This window comes from Macaca mulatta, chromosome 1 (assembly GCF_049350105.2).
Source record: "Macaca mulatta isolate MMU2019108-1 chromosome 1, T2T-MMU8v2.0, whole genome shotgun sequence".
NCBI lineage: Eukaryota > Metazoa > Chordata > Mammalia > Primates > Cercopithecidae > Macaca > Macaca mulatta.
Genome location: NC_133406.1, coordinates 161805363 through 161825665, shown reverse-complemented (window position 1 = coordinate 161825665; position 20303 = coordinate 161805363). Strand labels below are relative to the sequence as shown.

The window sequence follows — 20303 nt, the reverse complement described above, 5'->3', positions numbered from 1 at the left end:
GCTTATTTCAACTTCTCCCCACGTCCCGACAGAAAATTTTTCCTCAAGGCAATATTAAACACGTAAGGTGAAGAACTGATGCAAAATTGGCCTTTACATTGTGCAATCTAAATAACTTCTCTACAATAGTTTGCTAATGAATATAGCCCAGGAGTTCATTAAGATCTACATGGCAAGTAGTAGCAACAATCTGAATAGTGTACAGTTCTTAAGGACCACTAAAGACCCTTAGCAAGCCAGAGCCTGAGTTCCTCTGCCAAGCATGTTGAGAACATAGCTTTCATAACTGGAAGTGAGATAACTCCTGCTGCACTAGTTAAATCTGGAAAAAATGCTAAGGGTATGAACTATTCCTAGGCCAACCATCCAGTGCCTGCTTGTACCACACCTGACCATGAGTAATATTTTGGCTATAATTTATCTATTGTAAAAGCGGTTTACAGTCAATTTTATGAAAAGTTGAGCACAGTTTTGTTCTGCTCTACTGCTTCCAGGTAGATGTGTGAGACTACTGGAACATGTCAGCACTCATTGGTCTCCTACGGGTCTGTATCACCTTACCTGTACATTAAGGTAAGATTGGAGGATGTGACATTCTCGATATCACTTGCTAGACTGAATACACAATCTTCTAGCAATCTATTTTGCTAACTTGAAACAACTTTGTTGCTTACAGATAAAATTATACATTTCATATTTATTCTTGAAAGCATGGGATTCAATCTCTACCAAGGGTTAAGCCTAGTAAACAATGTTCAAGCTAAAGTTACCTGAGGGAGGCAGACATATCTCGAGTTAATATAGCTAATCCTATAAAGAAGGCTCTTGGCAATTGCATTGATTTCATTTTACTGAGAGTGATTTTGAGACATTAAAAAGTAATTGAATATTTTACTCCCTTTACACACTCTGAAACATCTAAAAAGGACAAGGATATTTAGGAGCTATAGTACATAAAATGATACACACTCTATAGTCACAGTTGAATACTTTTGTACATTTTCATTCTGCTGTCTTTGCAGAAAATGCATTAACAATCAAAATGTGTCTTTTTTTTTGTTTTCCCTTTTCTTCTTCTCTCTCTTTAGTTTTATAAAAGGATGCTAGCACCAGTAAGCAAACTCTGTGTATTGCATTCTTGGAGAATAAATTTCTAACTGTGGTCAATATATTTCCTGCTGTGTTAGGTTAATAGCTCCTTTCCATTGTTTACTGCAGAAAATGCATTTCACTAAGATCGTTCCTGTTTCATTAACTTACTTAAAAAACGAAAAAGCAGTAACTTCATATGTTAAAAAAAAGTATATTTAAGATGCACATTCCAGTTTTTTTTTTTTTTTTTTTTTTTTGAGACGGAGTCTTGCTCTGTCGCCCAGGCTGGAGTGCAGTGGTGCGATCCCAGCTCACTGCAAGCTCCACCTCCCGGGTTCACACCATTCTCCTGCCTCAGCCTCTCGAGTAGCTGGGATTACAGGCGCCCACTACCAAACCCAGCTATTTTTTTTTTTTTTGTATTTTTAGTAGAGATGGGGTTTCACCATGTTAGCCAGGATTGTCTCCATCTCCTGACCTCGTGATCCACCCACCTTGGCCTCCCAAAGTGTTGGGATTACAGGCGTAAGCCACCGTGCCCGGCCGCACATTCCAGTTTCTACATGAAGAAAGTAGTCTGAATGAACATCGCCGGTCCAAAGTTTTTCTGGACACTTGTGTTATAGCAGAGGGGAGAGAAGTCTCTCTTCCCTGGTGTGAAAAATATTATGGTCACTATTTGCAATACATGATCTGAGCTCCCAGGGCAATAGCTCCTTAGAGACAAAACTATATCAGTTTATACACACACACACACACACACACACACACACACACACACACATACACACACACTCATTGAGTCGGGGCAGTTTCTGTTTTCGCCATGTGAAGTCCCTAAGATCTCAGCAGACAATTACATCTTGCATGAACGTGAACTCAGAACAAGAACTCCTTATTATCAGGAGGATGGCACCATTCATTCATTAATTCATTCAAGAAATACTGAGTGTCTTTTATGTGCTGCACATCATTCTAGGTATTACAGATAGAGTGATGAAAGACAAAGTTCCTGTATTCTAATGAGGGCCACAAATAATAAATAAGTAAAATTCAACAATAGAACTTCCGGTTATATCCTACCTAAAAAGCAGAGTAATGGGGAAGAGAGTGGCATCTAGTTTGGAGGCATGGCCAAAGACTACCCCAAAGAGGTGACATTTGGGCAACTGTGGGCAAAATGAAGGAGTCAGTGATGTGACTATTTGGGACAAGCATATTTCATGCATGGGAGACCCCCCAGTAATAAAGGTGTAGAAAAAGAGCTTGTTTTGTGTGTTTGAGGACCAGCCAAAGGCAAGAATGGCTGGGGTGCAGTGGCTAATGTGTGAAGACTAGAGAGTAAGTTGCAGGACACAGTGACAGCAAAGAGAATGGTGGGAGGATCTTTTAATACTCCAGGAGAAAGTACGTCACTTGGACACCGGTGCTAATCATGGGTGCAGTAAGAAATCATGCTGATTTAGAAAATATTTTCAAGTAGAGTCAAAAAAGTCTTATAAAGTGTGAAAAGAGAAAGAGGAGCAGTGGTGCCATTAATTGAGATTAGGAAGACCGTGGATGTATTAGACCACTCTTGTGTTACTGTAAAGGAATACCTAAGACGAGGTAATTTATAAAGAAAAGGGGTTTAATTGGATCACAGTTCTGCAGGCTGTACAAGCATGGCATTAATATCTGCTTGGCTTCCTGGCAAATTTGAAGGTATTTCCTGAGGCCCAGGCAGATAATGAAGCAGGAGCAGGCACATCACACGGTGAGAGGGGGAGCGAGAGAGAGAGAGGGTGAGGAGGTGCCACACTCTTAAACAGCCAGATCTTGCCTGAACGTGAATTCAGAGCAGGAACTCCTCATTATCACGAGGATGGCACCAAGCCATTCATGAGGAATCCATTCCCATGACCCAAATATCTCCCACCAGGCCTTACCTCCAGCATCGAGGATTACATTTCAACATGGGATTTGGGGAAGACAAACATCCAAACCATATCAGTGGGTGAGGCTCTTTTGTTGTTTCCAGTGGACAGCAGAAGTCTTATGTTGACCATGCCAAGTTTGGGAAGTTCAGTCGACATAAAAGTGGAGATGCCAAGTAGGTATTGGCTATTTGTGTTTGGAGTTCTGGGGGAAGGTTGGGGCTGGGGATATAAACGTAGGAGTCACCTGCCTATTGGTAGTATTTAGCTCCTTGTGACTGATGTGATCAGGGGAGGCAGTGAGACGGAAAAGGTCTGGAAACTGAACAGATATGCTGACTTGGGAGGTCTGGAAGAAGAAGAGAAACCCTGAAGGAGGTTTCACATTGTGAGGACTGATGTCTAATCATGCTGCTGGCCATTCAGATCATACAGTGCATCAGAAAACTATTTTACCTAGTCTTTGAACTATCATGGTTGGAGGGAAAGAATTCTCCATAACTACTAATTCAAGCAATTAAAGAGGGAAGAAACTCTTCAAGTCAGACAGGGTGAATGCCAGAAGATGCACAATCAAAACAACCCTCCTTCTGCACCTCCTTCAAATTAAAGACTGAGACTTCACTTTGTACCATATTCTATAAATTAGTTCCAGAAAAAATATTACTTGAAACTTGTATACATAAGAATTTCTAAGCTAAATCCTAAGATAACTGAATATAGTTTTTAATTTTTACTTCAAATTTAGTCATTTTTAGTGAATCCTTGTATTATTTCTGAAATACCAACGTAGGAGAGTTCCCTTAAGAAGTTATAATCGATTGAATTCAATATTCTATTTCTGATGTTTACAATAGGCAAAATCAGTTGACTTGTTCCTTTATCAGGATAATATCTTACTGTAACTTTTTCTTCTGGGGGTGCACTAAACATTTTACGTGCTCCAAGCAAATTGTCTAAGGAGACGTATCTCTTTGTCAGGATCCTTTGTTAAGATTGCTTTAAGAACAGGAAAAAGAGCACTTAAAAAATATAAAAGAAACCCTGTAGTTACACTAAATGGAGTTATTTTCTTACCACTGAGTTTGCCCTTCATTTGTCTAAGAGTTTTTTACAAGGGTTGAGAAAGCTGACATCTCTCTCTGTTCTTTAATTCTTTGTTTATGAGCTAGTGTAATCAAACAAGAATGTACACAGCATGGCGAGTGGTCAACAACCATTGCTTTGTTATCATAGCTTATAAAATTACAGAATTTCTCAGGAGGTTCACATCATTGTTTGGCACAGAGCATTTTCCCATTAATTAAGAAAAAGATTCACTTAGAGAGATTCAGTAAGCACATTTTAATTATTTCTTCAACATTGTCTAAAACCAAATGAATAAGAAGGTTATGTATTCCAAATTCATTTTAAAGACTTTTAAGTCCACATATCTTTTGGCCCACATTGTTTACATTAGCCTCATTTTTATTATCCATTTGTGGCAGTAAATTCTTAGCAACTAAAGCTGTTGCTATCCCTGCAATGTTCTGTAGAGATGCTACATTTGAAGCATAGCTGACTTTGGAAGCCAAGTGAACGATCTAGTCAAAATGAAACTCATCTCCACTCTTAAAGATGATCAGTGTGTTTGACACCTGTCTCAGGAACTCTGCAAAGAACCGTCTATGACTTGGATTTGACTCTATGGAAACAGTGGATACTCCTATGGAAACTAAGAAACTAAAAATTTACTGGACAGTCTTTAAAACTTGGGTGCTAGATTTGATATCCTGGAACTGCTATTCAAGCTGCTACATATTTGATTCCAAAGGAGAATTCTGCTCATGTATTTGCCCACAACATCTCCTGCTATTTAAATATTGAAACACCAGACTAAGTATTCTTACTGTTACAAAGGACAAGACTGATGAAAAAAATACATGCATATACAGCCCTTATCTGATAAAATTCCTGTTTCCATGTTTAACCCATGAATATCTTTCTCAATTTTGTTTTATACTGGGGAATTTAAGATAATGCTAACTGCAGAAATTGATTGACTAGGAAATGTTCACTACTAGTATGGTTTGGCTGTGTCCCCACTCAAATCTCATCTTGAATTGTAACTACCACAATTCCCATGTGTCATGAAAGGAATCCGGTGGGAGGTAATTGAATCACAGGGGTGGGTTTTCCTGTGCTGTTCTCATGATAGTGAATAAGTCTCAGGATATCTGATGGTTTTAAAAATAGGAGTTTCCCTGCATAAGCTCTCTCTCTCTTTGCCTGCTACCATACATGTAAGACGTGACTTCCTCTTCCTTTCCTTGCACCATGATTGTGAGACTTCCCCAGCAATGTGGAACTATAAGTCCATTAAATCTCTTTCTTTTGTAAATTGCTCAGTCTTAGGTGTGTCTTTATCAGCAGCATGAAAACAGACTAACACAATAAATTGGTACTGGGAGTGGGGCACTGCTGAAAAGATAGCCGAAAATGTGGAAACCACTTTGGAACTGGGTAACAGGTAGAGGTTGGAACAGTCTGGAAGGCTCAGAAGAAGATAGGAAAATGTAGGAAAGTTTGGAACTTCCTAGAGACTTGTTGAATGACTTTGCCCAAAATGCTGATAACCATATGGACACTAAAGTCCAGGCTGAAGTGGTCTCAGATGGAAATGAGGAACTTGTTAGGAACTGGAGAATATGTGACTCTTGCTATGTTTTAGCAAGGAGACTGGTGGCATTTTACCCCACCCTAGAGATTTGTGGAACTTTGAACTTGACAGAGATGATTTAGGGTATCTGGAGGAGGAAATGTCTTTCTTTCTTTTCTCTTTTTCTTTTCTGAGATGAAGTCTTGCTCTGTTGCCTAGGCTGGAGTGCAGTGGCATGATCTTGGCTCATTGCAATGTCCGCCTCCCGGGTTCAAGCAATTCTCCCACCTCAGCCTCCTGAATAGCTGGGATTACAGGTGCATACCACCACGCCTGGCTCATTTTTGTGTTTTTAGTAGAGACAGGGTTTCATCATGTTGGCCAGGCTGATCTCGAATTCCTGACCTGGTGATCCTCCCACCTCAGCCTCCCAAAGTTCTGGGATTACAGGCATGAGCCACCACACCTGGCCACTGGAGGAAGAAATTCCTAAGCAGCAAAGTATTCAAGGGGTGACTTGGGTGCTGTTAACAACATTCAGTTTTATAAGGGAAGCAGAGCACAAAAGTTTGGAAAATTTGAAGCCTGACAATGCAATAGAAAAGAAAATCCCATTTTCTGAGGAGAAATTCAAACTGGCTGCAGAAATTTGCATAAGTAACGAGGAGCTGAATGTTAATCCTCAAAACAATGGGGAAAGTATCTCCAGGGTATGTCAGAGGTCTTCATGGAAACCCCTCCCATCACAGGCCCAGAAGTTTAGGAGGAAAAAATGGTTTCATGGGCTGAGCCCAGCATCCTTCTGCAGTTTGCAGTCTAGAAACTTGATGCCCTACATCCCAGCTGCTCCAGCCATGGCTAAAAGGGGCCAAGGTATAGCTCAGGCTATTGCTTCAGAAGGTGCAAGCCCCACATCTTGGCAGCTTCTATGTGGTGTTGAGTCTGTGGGTACACAAAAGTCAAGAATTGAGGTTTGGGAACCTCTGCCTAGATTTCAGAGGATGTATGGAAATGCCTGGGTGTCCAGGCAGAAGTTTGCTATAAGGGTGGGGCTTTCATGGAGAACCTCCACTAGGGAAGTGTGGAAGGGAAATGTGGGGTCACATGGCCCATGCAGAGTCCCTACTGAGGACTGCCTAGTGGAGCTGGGAGAAGAGGGCCACTGTCCTCCAGACTCCAGAATGGTCTGTCTCCAGACCCCAGCTTACACTGTGTGCCTAGAAAAGTCACAGACACTCAATGCCGACCTATGCAAGCAGCTGGGAGGGAGGTTGTACCCTGCAAAGCCACAGAGGTGGAGCTGCCAAAGCCCATGGGAACCTACCTCTTGCATCAGTGTGTCCTGGATGTGAGACATAGAGTCAAAGGAGATCATTTTGGAGCTTTAAGATTTGACTGTCAGGCCAGGTGTGGTGGCTCATGCCTGTAATCCCAGCACTTTGGGAGGCCGAGGCGGGTGGATCATGAGGTCAGGAGATCGAGAACATCCTGGCTAACATGGTGAAACCCTGTCTCTACTAAAAATACAAAAATTAGCCAGGCATGGTGGTGCATACCTGTAGTCCCAGCTACTTGGGAGGCTGAGGCAGGAGAATGGTGTGAACCTGGAAGGCAGAACTTGCAGTGAGCCGAGATTGTGCCACTGCACTCCAACCTGGGCGACAGAGTGAGACTCTGTCTCAAAAAAAAAAAAAAAATTTTGACTGTCCAACTGGATTTTGGACTTGCATGGGGCCTGTAGTCCCTTTGGTTTGGTCAATTTCTCCCATTTGGAATGGCTGTATTTACCCAATGCCTGTACCCCCATTGTATCCAGGAAGTAACTAGCTTGCTTTTGATTTTACAGGCTCATGGGTGGAAGGGACTTGCCTTGTCTCAGATGAGACATTGAACCGTAAACTTTTGAGTTAATGCTGAAGTGAGTTAAGACTTTGGGGGACCTTTGGGAAGGCATGACTGGTTCTGAAATGTGAGGACATGAGATTTGGGAAGGGTCAGGGGTTGAATGATATGGTTTGACTGTGTCCCTACCCAAATCTTATCTTGAATTGTAACTCCCACAATTCTTATATGTTGTGGGAGGAACCTGGTGGGGAGGTAATTGAATGATTGGGGCAAGTCTTTCCCGTGCTGTTCTCGTTATAGTGAATACGTCTCAGGAGATCTGACAGTTTTAAAAATGGGAGTTTCCCTGAACAAGCTCTCTTTTTGCCTGTTGCCATTCATGTAAGATGTGACCTGCTCTTCCTTGCCTTCCACCCTGATAGTGAGGCTTCTCCAGCCACATGGAACTGTAAGTCCATTAAACCTCTTTCTTTTGTAAATTGCCCAGTTGTCTTGGGTATGTATTTATCTGCAGCATGAAAATGCATTAATACAACTACTTAGTAAAATCAATGTTGATTTCTGTCACATAAAATCCAAATGGGATGTTCTTGATTGGCAGGTAGCCTTCTATAATAAGGACCCAACCTCCTTCCACCTTGGGGCTCTGTCCTTCTTTAGATCCATGGATTTTCTTTTGAATTTTGTTCATGGAGAGGCAAGGAGAAGGTGGAGAAGGCTCACTTGCTTCTTTATCAATTTACCTGGGAAGTGTTACTCCTTACTTCTGCCAACACCTTCATTAAGTACCAGTCACATGGTTCCAGTGATCTGCCAAGGAGAATGGGAAATGCAGCCCATTATTTGGCTGTTTCCAAGTAAAATCTCCACACAGTGCAACAGAATTATGAATCTATGATTTTCCCTGACTTATCTGTCTCAAACATCCTTTACAATCGAGACCATCCTGGTTAACATGGTGAAACCCCATCTCTACTAAAAATACAAAAAACTAGCTGGGTGTGGTGGCGGGTGCCTGTAGCCCCAGCTACTCAGGAGGCTGAGGCAGGAGAATGATGTGAACCCAGGAGGCGGATGTTGCAGTGAGCCAAGATTGCGCTGCTGCACTCCAGCCTGGGAGACAGAGCGAAACTCTATCTCAAAAACAGACAAACAAACAAACAAACAAAAACAAAAACAAAAAAGCATCCTTTACACATACTGAAGTGAGGGTATTTCGTTCAAAGCAAATTTGGTTGGTTTTTATGTTTAAGGACATCAAAAACTAATTGTTACTTACTATGCTCATTACCTGGGTGATGGGATCATCATTCATATCCCAAACCTCAGCATCACACAATATACCCATAAAACAAACCTGCACGTGTATCTCCAAATCTAAAAGAAAAGTGGAAGTTAAAATAAAAAATTAAAATGTTACTCCATTAAAAAAGGAAAAAGAATGTGTGCTTTATATTTTGTTTTCTTTTTTTTTAAATTAGCAGACCAAGAGTCCATTAATTTATTCATTCTGGTTTCTGATTAAAACAACTCCCATGTGCTTTGTAAACTCTCCAATATAATTGCCCATGTGCATTAGACTTCACCAGTCTTCAACATTGGTTTTTCCCAGAAATATGAAGTAATCTTTTTTAGTATCTGAGTCATATTTAATGGCTTTCTCTTCTGCAAGAAAACAGAATCTGTGTAGTTAGGGTACGCTGTGCATTAAAGACATTATTCAGACACCTTGATAGATAATTAAAAAATGTGTTTTTTAAAAGGATTTTTTTTTAATTTAAAATAGTTTTTTCCTTTTTTAAGGAAATATTTAGAGTTAGTGCAGCATTAATTTCCGGATGATTTAACCTATACAAATATTCAGCAGAGGAAAAAAGTCACATTAATCAAGAGACAGTATCTTGTAATTTGTGGCTTTAATTGATTGGTGGTGGTGGGGAAGTATGTGCTCTTTTCTCAGACATTTATTCTCAGCTTCCATTTGAAATTCTAGCTTTTAGGGATTTACTCCATTGATCTTGGAACTTTACAAGAGCCACACAATAAAATGCAATATAAATATTCCTGTACAATAAATATTACTATCATTTAAGATTTACCCTATGAAAAGGCTCCTGGAAGCATAGGCCCCAGTGTAGAGGCCTGAGGAAGAAAATGATCTGAAGGAGCTGCGTAGGATGCTGGAGATGGAAGGATGGTGCCAGTGGCGACTTTCCCCTGTTCTCTAATTGCACTTTAAGTGGGGCTGATTGATTTGGAGTACAGTGAACAAGTGTCAGTGAGAAAAGCAAAGCTACTACTTAATTTTCTCCAAATACATTTCTCCAAATACATTTTCTAAATGCCCACTATTTGCTAGACATTTTGCTAGAATATGAAATAATGAATATGAAATAATGAAGAAGAACATAATAATTCTTGTACTTCTGGAGCTTATCGTTTAGGGTAATTAAAATGGAAATACCTATCCCGGTAAATTGAATCAATAATAACAACAAATAATAGTGAAAATGGGATGATAATACTAGTAGTTTCAGTTTCATTTGAACTGTTTTTGTCTTCCAGTAATGCATTTTAATTTACATATGTAACATTTATATATACATATATATATATATATATATATATATATATGTACTGCTCATTGATACATTTGTATACAGTTAGCAATAGGATGAAAGGCAGGGCAGTGTTATTCACAGGATCCAGAATAATACTTGGTATATAACAGGCACTCAATCAGTGACACTGTATGGATAAAAAACATAGTCCTGGATGGAAAATCAGAAGACTACAGTTTCTACAGAGATTCTACCAGTTTTTTCTTTGTGACATAATAAGTGACTCCCAGTTTTAGTTTTCTAATCTATGTAATGGAATAAAAATACCCATTCTCCACACCTTACAAAGTAGCAGTTCCTTAGGTGGGAAAAAGATAGCAGATATGTAAGACTTGTGAGTGTTATTATAGCCAGTAAACAGTCAAACTGGAGTATTTTCTTACTTAACTAAGATATTTCTCTTTTTTGAAATAAGCTTTCTGATGGACACATTTCAGTGAAGTGAAAATAATTTCATTTTAGAAAATTTAATCGCATTACCATCAGACAAGTATTTTCGTGAAATTTCTAAGAACCTAGCATCTTTTAGAAATTTAGCCTAATAGAGGTGACTTGGGGCTCTATAAGAATCTCAGTGCATCTTTCCCACTCCTTTCCCATTTATGGACAGATGTTTCCCAAGGAAATCCTTGGTTCACCCTTCTACTGTCTGGAATGCATAAAAGAATAAACTATCACTTGAAGGCAATCTGACAACAGACTAAGAGACAGGAGCACACTCAGAAATTTGAGATTAAGATAGAAGAGGCATGTTTTATTCAAAGTTCAATATCCATTTATTTTGAGGATAAGGGTGTCTGTGTTGTGACTCATGCATGCTGTGAAAAAATGCCAAGTGTCTTGATAACTAATGTTAGTAAGGAAAGATTCACCAAGAGGGGGCAGAAACTCATGAAATGCTAATCGTTGAATTCAAGAGTGAGAATCAATTTCAGATTTTCATGTTTTTGGAACATTTCAAATGACTTAATATTTTAGTGAAAAATCCATATATTCTGAGAGTAATGATAAACATATTTCTTTGCTTCGATTCATCTCTGAGGTTTCCTTCCTTTCTTACTGCTTTGGCTTTCCCATTTTGCTTTTGTCTTCTTGCTGCCTCTCATCTTCCCTCTAAGCATTCAGATTAAAATTCTGTTCCTTTACCTTCTTTAAAAAATATGATTATAAATGTGCTCCTTTTATCATAAATGATGAAAAAGCATAAACTTTAAGCCAGAAAGACAGTACTTCCTTTGAAGCCCCTCCTTTAACAAATGATTTTTCAGAGTTTTGAAAAACCCATAAAGAGAGTGTGTTTTCTCCAGCCATTGAAGATACGACAAATGGTACATCCTGAGAGTGAACGGAAGAGTCATTTTAGAAAGTTTGAAGAACAAATACTCAGGCTTAGTTAGGGACTGCACACTAACAAGAGGTGCAAGGCAGTTAGGTGAATGACAATGGATCAAATTAATCCTATAAAATGACAAGGACAAACACTGGGGACCTTCATTGTGAAATGTCTTGGAGTAAAGGCTTAGCAAGAAGTCAGTCTTGCATAAACATAAAAGCCAAACTCTTAAAAAATACTTTACCAAGGATGATTTATTTTTATGCAAGAATGGTTCTTTAGAAATTATTTTAGATCTTTTTCTTGAATATCAATATTGATTTAGCTAATAGGACATGTCTTTTTTTCATCTTTATAAAACAATGACTTCAAAAGAGGAGAAGGGTACTCAGAAGGAGCAATCACAGACTGTGAGCACAGAATGATTTCAAAAACTTCTGCATTTGAACACAAAAGTGAGTCAATAAAACCATAGCCTCCTTCAACTTGTAATTCAAACACATAAAATAATTTGACTTCAATAGGCAAGGCAAATTCTCACTTACTTGGAAATTTCTCAGGTACTACAGAAAGTCAAGGAGAGGACTTAAAGGGAAGAAAACGTTTGACTAATGATTAATAAAACTGTTGTTGCTCCAAAGTATTGTTGAAAGTGGAATCTTTTCAACATCTGAAATATATCTTGATACAAAATGCAATCCTGTTGAATAACTGCAGAAGAAGTGTTGGCTCTGTATTAATAAATCTGTATTTAATGCATAAATAGATGGATTTAATATCTTTGTATTAGACAATTTTGAAAGAAACTTGGTATAGTCAAATTAAATTCATATATTGTTTCATTTGCATCTTGAGTCTGGTAAATGTAGCTATAGAGAAAACATATTTTTTTTAAAAAAAGCAACTGTGCCACTTGCTCTTTTTAAATTGCTTTGCTGCATTTTTAAGAGTTTAAAAAATGGGCACTTGATGTGCATAAAACAGCAACTGTTGCTCATTCTGTCTTTACCTCTACTCCAGCAAAGATATGTTTTGAAAAGGAATACATTAGAAATACATCAAAATACATAATGCAATGGAAATGAGCTTTACTATTTTTTAATCCTCCATTCCAAGCATTTTGTTTGCCCTGCAGAAGAAAATGCCTCTCACAAAATCCTCACAGCCACCTATCACTGTGGCCACATTCATGGCTCCATCTAGGCAATTGGCATGGAACAGGAAATATGATAGAACTGTAAAGAACAGGCTATCCATCATTCTAATAATAGCAACGTTTTGATTGAGAATAAACACAGTTGAATTATTTGTAAGGACGTGGAATAGATGAGCTGGTTAGAAAGAACACTTCTTCAGATGACTTTTTCCTTCTTCCTCTTTCCTCTATGCCACAATAATTCAAGAAGGTCATTTCAGCTAATAAAAAGAGCAAAGTGAAACACTAAAAATAAAACACTTGGATTGCAAAGATGTACTGAGACTTCTTAAAGAAGTTTGAAAGATCAAAACTTTAAATAGAATATATTACAAACCACAGAATTTGGGATTAATCAATGATCAAAAGATCTCTGAGAATTTTGAAAAGGAAGCTGATGAACAATTGTTCCACATCAGTAATATACTCCAACTTATTTTTAAAGAAAGCGAAACAGTGCTATGAGATTTTGCAATTCCTTTTCCCTTTGTTATTTTTTGTTCAAATATACAAATATTTAAATATTTTTAAAAATATAAAAATTATATTTGATATATTTACAATGTGTGTATATATCTATAATACATGTTAGAAAAATAAATAATAAACATTGGTGAACCAATCAACCAACTCACGAACTAAAACGTTAACATGACTTTCATCTACTCATATACACTTTGCATGCCCATCCTCCTACCTTTCCACCAGAGAAAATGACTGTAGTTATTTATTTACATACACACACACACACAAACACACACACACACGCTCATAGACACACAAACACATATATGTAGCTTTTTTGACATATGCATGTAAGTCAAAGTCAAATATAACCTAATATTATTTCTGTTGAGATTTATAAAAATAGTTTCATATCTTCCGTAGTCTTATAGGACTTTTCTGTTTAACATCCTAAGATGGATCCATATTTTTACAAATAGTTGTGTTTCATTCACTTTAACTGCTTTCTCATATTTAATTGAGTAAATATAACACTATTAACTTATTTATTCCTTTGTCATTGTACATCTTTGTAGCTTCCATATTTTATTATTAATCATACTGTTAGGAATATTCTTGCATGTATCTTAAGCACATATATAAGTTTTTCTAGGGTTACTACATAAAGGTAGAATTATCGGTTTGCAAGGCACATGAATGTGTAACTTTACAAAATAATATCAACAGGTTTTCCAAAAAAATGTGCAAATTTGCAATCTTGGCAGCAATTTGTATGAATTTCTGATGATTCACATTCTCCCCAGATTGTTATATTTCTTAATTTTTTTCCACTCTAGGGGGTATACATAATAATTACAAAATGATTTTATTAGTAATCCCTGTCTCATTATAGTCTAAATTACATTTCATTTATTGCACATTTAACAAATATTCTTTGAATGCCTACTATCTCGACCTGCCAGACCTGTATTGATTCTAATAAGAAGGTACTGTGTCTGAGAGACTGAAGAAGAGCCCCAGAGCCAGAGAATGAGACATAAGGTTTATCAAAGGAACTTACATATAAGGCAGTCCAGTGGTGACAGCCTAGACAGGAGAACCGTTTGTAAAAAGATGCAGTTTTGTACCATTTGTAAAAAGTCTAAAGTTTATATAGTTTAGATACATCCACATTCTCAGGGGATGCTTAAGTTATGGCTATCAGGTATCTCTAAAATGCAGAGTCATTCTCAGTATCCTTCATTTAAGTTATTGCTGTCAGGTATGTCTGCCATGCATATGTTCCAGGAACTGCTAATTATGCTGTAGATATAACAGTAATAAAAAAAATCCCTGCCCTCATGAAGATTAAGTTCAAATAGGGCAGAGACTGAAAATAAACATAATAAATAAGTGAATTATATAGTACATAAGAAGGTAACAAATGTCATTGAGAAAAATAAAGTGAGATAGGACTCCCACAGCAGAGAACCAGTTGAAATTTTAAATATAATAGGGTTGACTTTTGTAGTAAGCCATTCTTGCATTGCTATAAAGAAATACCTGAGATTGAGTAATTTATAAAGAAAGCCAGTTTAATTGGTCCATGGTTCTGCAGGCTGTACAGTAATCATAGTACTGACATCTGTTTTGGGGGAGGCCTAAGGAAGCTTCTAAGCATGGCAGAAGGTAAAGCGGGAACAGGCATATCACATGGCCAGAGCAGGAGCTCTTGTGAGGAAGAAAGTGGAGTGGGCGAGGTTGGGGGTAGATGCCACATACTTTTTAACTACCAGATCTCTTGTGAACTCAGAGTGAGAGCTCACTTAACACCAAGGGGATGCCCAAGCCATTCACGGGCGATCCACCAGATGACCCAAACACTTCCCACCAAGTCCCACTTCCAACACTGAGGATTACATTTCAACATGAGATTTGGGTAAGGACAAATATCTAAACTACATCAACTTTTCTGAGAAATAATTTTAGCAAGGACATGAAGTAGATGAAGGCTTTAGCGATGTAGAGGAAACAGCTAGAGCAGGAAGGATACTGGTGTGTTTGAGGAATAGCTAGGAAGTCATTATGTTAGGAGCAAAGTGAATGAGAAGAGAGTGACAGGAGATGTGATTGATAGGTAATTGTGGGGCCAGTTCCTCTAGCATCTTGCAGGCAATTTTAAGGATTTTAGCATTTATTTGGTGAAACGTGAATCTACTGAGGAATTTTGAGCACAATATTGACATGTTCCGAGGCTATGGGTAGAAGTATGGAGACCAACTGGGAGAAAATTAGAAAAAATGTGAAAGATGCTGGTGGATTAGGCTAGGGTAATAAAAGGGGCAGTGGTAGAAACTGAGAAGAGTATATATATATACACACACCTATATACACACGCATACACATATACACACTTTTAACATATTGGGTCTTTATATTCTTGAACACAGAATACCCCTGTTTCTTTAGATCTTTAATATCTTTCAATAAGGTTTACATTTTCTATACTCATATTTCTACACACTTTGTTTCCATTATTGTAAATAGTCTCTTGCTCTCCCTCTTTTCTTTCACCCTCTGCTTTAACCATTGTTTGTTTATTCCTTAATATTGAGATACCACTTGTTTTTGAATAGGAATCTTATGGCAAGCCACCATACTGAATTCTCATTATTTCTATAAATTTGTCTGTAGATAATTTTGGATATTTTATGTGGTCAGTCATGTCATTTATGAATAGTAACCATTTTCTTCTTTTAAATATTCTTCAAAAATGTATGCCTTTAATTTAATTTGTTTTTCTTACTATATTGGAAAGGATCCTCAATAAAAGTAGCAGTTGTTTGCAATCCTTAATTTATTTCAGATTTTGAAGGGAACACATTTAACGTTTGGCTACTAAGAGGATATGTGTGATATACTTTGTTTTTTTTTTTGTTTTTTTTTTTTTTGAGACGGAGTCTCACGCTGTTGCCCAGGCTGGAGTGCAGTGGCGCGATCTCGGCTCACTGCAAGCTCCGCCTCCCGGGTTCCCGCCATTCTCCTGCCTCAGCCTCCTGAGTAGCTGGGACTACAGGCGCCCGCCACCGCGCCCGGCTCATTTTTTGTATTTTTAGTAGAGACGGGGTTTCACTGTGGTCTCGATCTCCTGACCTTGTGATCCGCCCGCCTCGGCCTCCCAAAGTGCTGGGATTACAGGCTTGAGCCACCGCGCCCGGCCTTGTGATATACTTTGATACCTGTCTTTTTTCGGGCTAAGCAGGTGCCTCTCTTCTTAGTTTCCTATTGTTACGGTACACAAGAGATGTTGAATTTTATAACATTTCCGCATTTCTTAGATGACCTCGTGGATTTTTTCCTTTAATCTAGTCATGTAATTTTAATATATTTTCAATGCTAAAAGGGTATTTGTATTCCCAAGATAAGCCCAACTTGGGCATGGTATATTTTTGAATGTTATTTTGGATTCAGTTTGTAAATCTATTGTTTATAATTTATATCTACTTTTATAAATGAAATAAAGCTATGAGTTTCCTTGCTTAAACTGTCCTTTTCTCATTTATAAATGATTTCAGTATTACTACTTCTTGGCTGTCAAATCCAGTATATGGAATTTGTCCATACTAAACTTGTGAACAGTATCTTAATTACTCCTGTGGGTTTTCTACACACTGACATAGCATTCAGAAGCTTTGTGTTTGGGCCACTAGGGTCTTTTAAGATACCAAATACTTGATTAATCTAATGAAATCAGCACCCAGTCAATATATGTTGGGTCCCCTGCGCTTTTGTAATTCATAAATGACTATTATTAATATTTTATGCTTATAGATGAGCAGCATAAGAATGATTTTTCTATTGGGCTGAGATGTAACAAGTTCAATATTGTAGGAAGGTGGCATTTTGAACATTTGATTGTGAAGTCGGCATCACTGTGTAAAGTTTCTACTATTTTGTTTGTGTTTTTTTCTTGGTAACAATTTTGCATATGCACCTTTCCTAGACCCCTGCCCTAGCCATCTGGGCATCTGTTGTTATGTCTGCTTGCTTTTAGATTATCTTTTCTAAGTTAACAGTCTTATTAGTAGTAACTACTTGACTAGTTTACCCTAAGGTCAGAGATTTAAGTTGAAAGGTGCTTCAGATTATTGTCATTTCTAGCTTTCACCAGAGCACAGGATTTGTCAAATAAATATGAATAATTAGGCCCAGAAAACTTTAAAATAACAACTTAGAAGAAAATTTAAACCACCAGCTTCGTAATGTTAAGAAGTTGTTTAAATGGATTAATTATGCTCTTCACAATGTGGACTTAAACAGTTGCTTTAGACAAGTGGCACTGGGTTTGAAAACTTCAAAAATGTGTTTCTTTGACAAATTGAAGTGCTTCTTATATAGCGTTGCCAGATAAAAGCCCCTGCACCTTCTCAGTTATTTCAGGACCAGCTTGAGGCTGAAGAAAAGGCAAGATCCCAGAGATCATGGCAGACTTCATTTGTCTCTTCCAGAAGAGAACCTTCCCCCTACGGATACCGGAAAGGCTGGATACCTCGGTTATTAGAGGATTTTGGAGATGGAGGTGCTTTTCCAGGGATTCATGTGGCTCAGTATCCACTGGATATGGGACGAAAGACAAAAAATGTCTAATGCGCTGGCCATTCAGGTGGATTCTGAAGGAAAAATTAAACATGATGTAATCACTAGACAAGGACAGTCAAAAGACGAAGTCATTTACAGCAAATACACTGTCCTGGTTTCAAAGGATGTTATGAATGCAAATGATCCAGACTTGCAAAGGCCCGATGAAGAAGCTATAAAAGACATAACAGAAAAGACAAGAGTAGCCTTATAAAAAGCTGTATCACAGAAGGTCGCTGCTATCATGCCAGTTCGGGCAGCTGACAAACTGACTCCTGCTCAGTATATCTGATACACACCATCTCAGCAAGGAGTGGCTTCCAACTCTGGAGCTAAACAGAGGGTTAGTCAGATGGTAGAAGTGCAGAAAGATCCAACGGAGCCTCCAAGGTTCAAGATTAATAAGAAAATTCCCGGAGGACCACCTTCTTCTCCTGTACCTGTCATGCATTCTCCTAGCTGAAAGATGGCTGTAAAGGAACAACAAGAGTGCAAGTTTCCTCCTTGTATTTCTAACTGGAAAAATGCAAAAGGTTATACAATTCCATTAGACAAACGTCTGGCTGCCGGTGGAAGAGGACTACAGACAGTACACATACATGAAAATGTTGCCAAACTGGCCGAAGCCCTCTACATTGCTGATCAGAAAGTTTGTGAAGCTGTGGAAATGCGTGCCCAAGTAGAGAGAAAAATGGTCTAGAAAGAAAAGGGAAAACATGAAGAGAAACTTAGAGAAATGGCTCAGAAAGCCAGGGAACGAAGAGGTGGGATCAAAACTCATGTGGAAAAAGAGGATAGGGAGGCACGTGAGAGGGATGAAATCCGGCATGACAGGCGACAAGAGAGACAGCATGGCAGGAATCTTTCCAGGGCAGCTCCTGATAAAAGGTCGAAACTTCAGAGAAGTGAAAATGGGGATATCAGCGAAGTCATTGCTCTCGGTGTTCCTAATCCTTGAACTTCCAATGAAGGTCAGTACGACCAAAGACTCATCAACCAATCCAAAGGTATGGACCGTGGATTTGCAGGTGGAGAAGACGAAATTTATAATGTTTGTGATCAAGCCTGGAGAGGTGGTAAAGATATGGCCCACAGTATTTATAGGCCCAGTAAAAATCTGGACAAGGACATGTATGGCGATGACCTAGAAGCAAGAATAAAGACCAACAGATTTGTTCCCAACAAGGAGTTTTCTGGTTCAGGTTGTAGGCAGAGAGGCTGAGAAGGATCAGTTTAGTTTGGGGAAGATCCTTTTGGTTTGGACAAGTGTTTGGAAGAAGAGAAACAGCACGGTGGCTCTAAAAGACCCTGAGATAGCCGCCGCCCCATGGAATATGAGCATGATGGCAAGAAGAGGAGGAAGGACTAGACACAATTTTCTTCGAAGTGAATGAACTATTATTATCCATAACCCTAATGATGCAAGTCATATGGGGGAACACTTTGTAAATGGTCAGGACAAAAACTGAATCTGGGTGCCAGATCCTAGCACTACTTTTTTGCTGGAGAACGGAGGGAATAGAAAATTCTACTTTGAAGTATGTTTTTTAAAAAGTGGATTGTGTTTGTGCTTCTCCCACCTTTCAGCATTTATAGAACATGCTGCTCCACATACAGAATCAAGACCACTTCCTTTTATGCAACATTAATAGTTTGGGGTTAATATTTTGTGTGAGAACAGCTGCATACGAGTAAAGTTACCTCAACCACAGTGAGTAGGAGGGTGTTCACATATTGTAACGGTCCTGCCAAATAAATTTTGTCCCTATTGTGCTCTGTTTTAATTTGGAGTGGGCAAAGTAAGCTCTTGCTTGGTGCTACTATTTGTTTTAAATAAAAATATTTAGACAACAAAAATGAGATATACAATATTTGGGACATATAAAAAATATTTATTTGTCTGAAATTCAAATTTATCTTGGTGTCCTATATTTTTATTTACTAAATCTGGCAACCTTATTTCTATGTAGATTAAAAACAAAAATAAGCTTTCATAAAAGCAATGTGCAATTCTGAAGCAGCGCTTAACTCATCTGACTTAGTATATTATGTAATTACTTCAATTGGTTAGAATCTAATTAGTAACAAGAAAGCAACACAAGTCAATTTGGGATATTTTGTTCATGTGCATTCTTTATGAATATTTAACTAGAATGCTAGACAACTTTGGTGTATGGAATATCTTTTACACATAAAATGGAAGTAAGTAAGACAATAAAAACAAGTTAGAAGAAAAGGAGTTGCTGGTATTAGGTCAGGATCTTCTCACTTAACAAGGATCAGGAAGTGAGAACTTATTTCAGTTGTCTGGGTCTAAATTCACTTTGAGCAACTAACTCAAGATGATTATGATGTAGATGTATTAAAGATGGATATTAGTGGAGGAAGAGGACAGAACTCCACAACACAGCAATTACCTGAAAAATAGACTCAGGAGTTCAAGACCAGAGAAAACTTGATTAAAAGCAGGTGAAACAGCTGATATTTTCAACTATTCCCTATCGTCATCAGTGCAGGCCCAGCTCACTTAATTTCCATTTCTATCATCTGATAAGAATTCCTGGAATATTTCAAAGTGGGA

General features: G+C 38.2%; 1 pseudogene across 1 annotated transcript in view; it reads left to right on the top strand.

Moving 5' to 3' along the window:
* Positions 1-19116, top strand: part of LOC711443 (SNW domain-containing protein 1 pseudogene) — a 71462-nt pseudogene extending 52346 nt beyond the window's left edge. The window contains exons 2-3 of the transcript XR_013410721.1: positions 16916-16971; positions 17483-19116. The product of XR_013410721.1 is annotated as an SNW domain-containing protein 1 pseudogene (transcript). The remainder of the gene's footprint in view (positions 1-16915; positions 16972-17482) is intronic.
* Positions 19117-20303: the final 1187 nt, after the last annotated feature.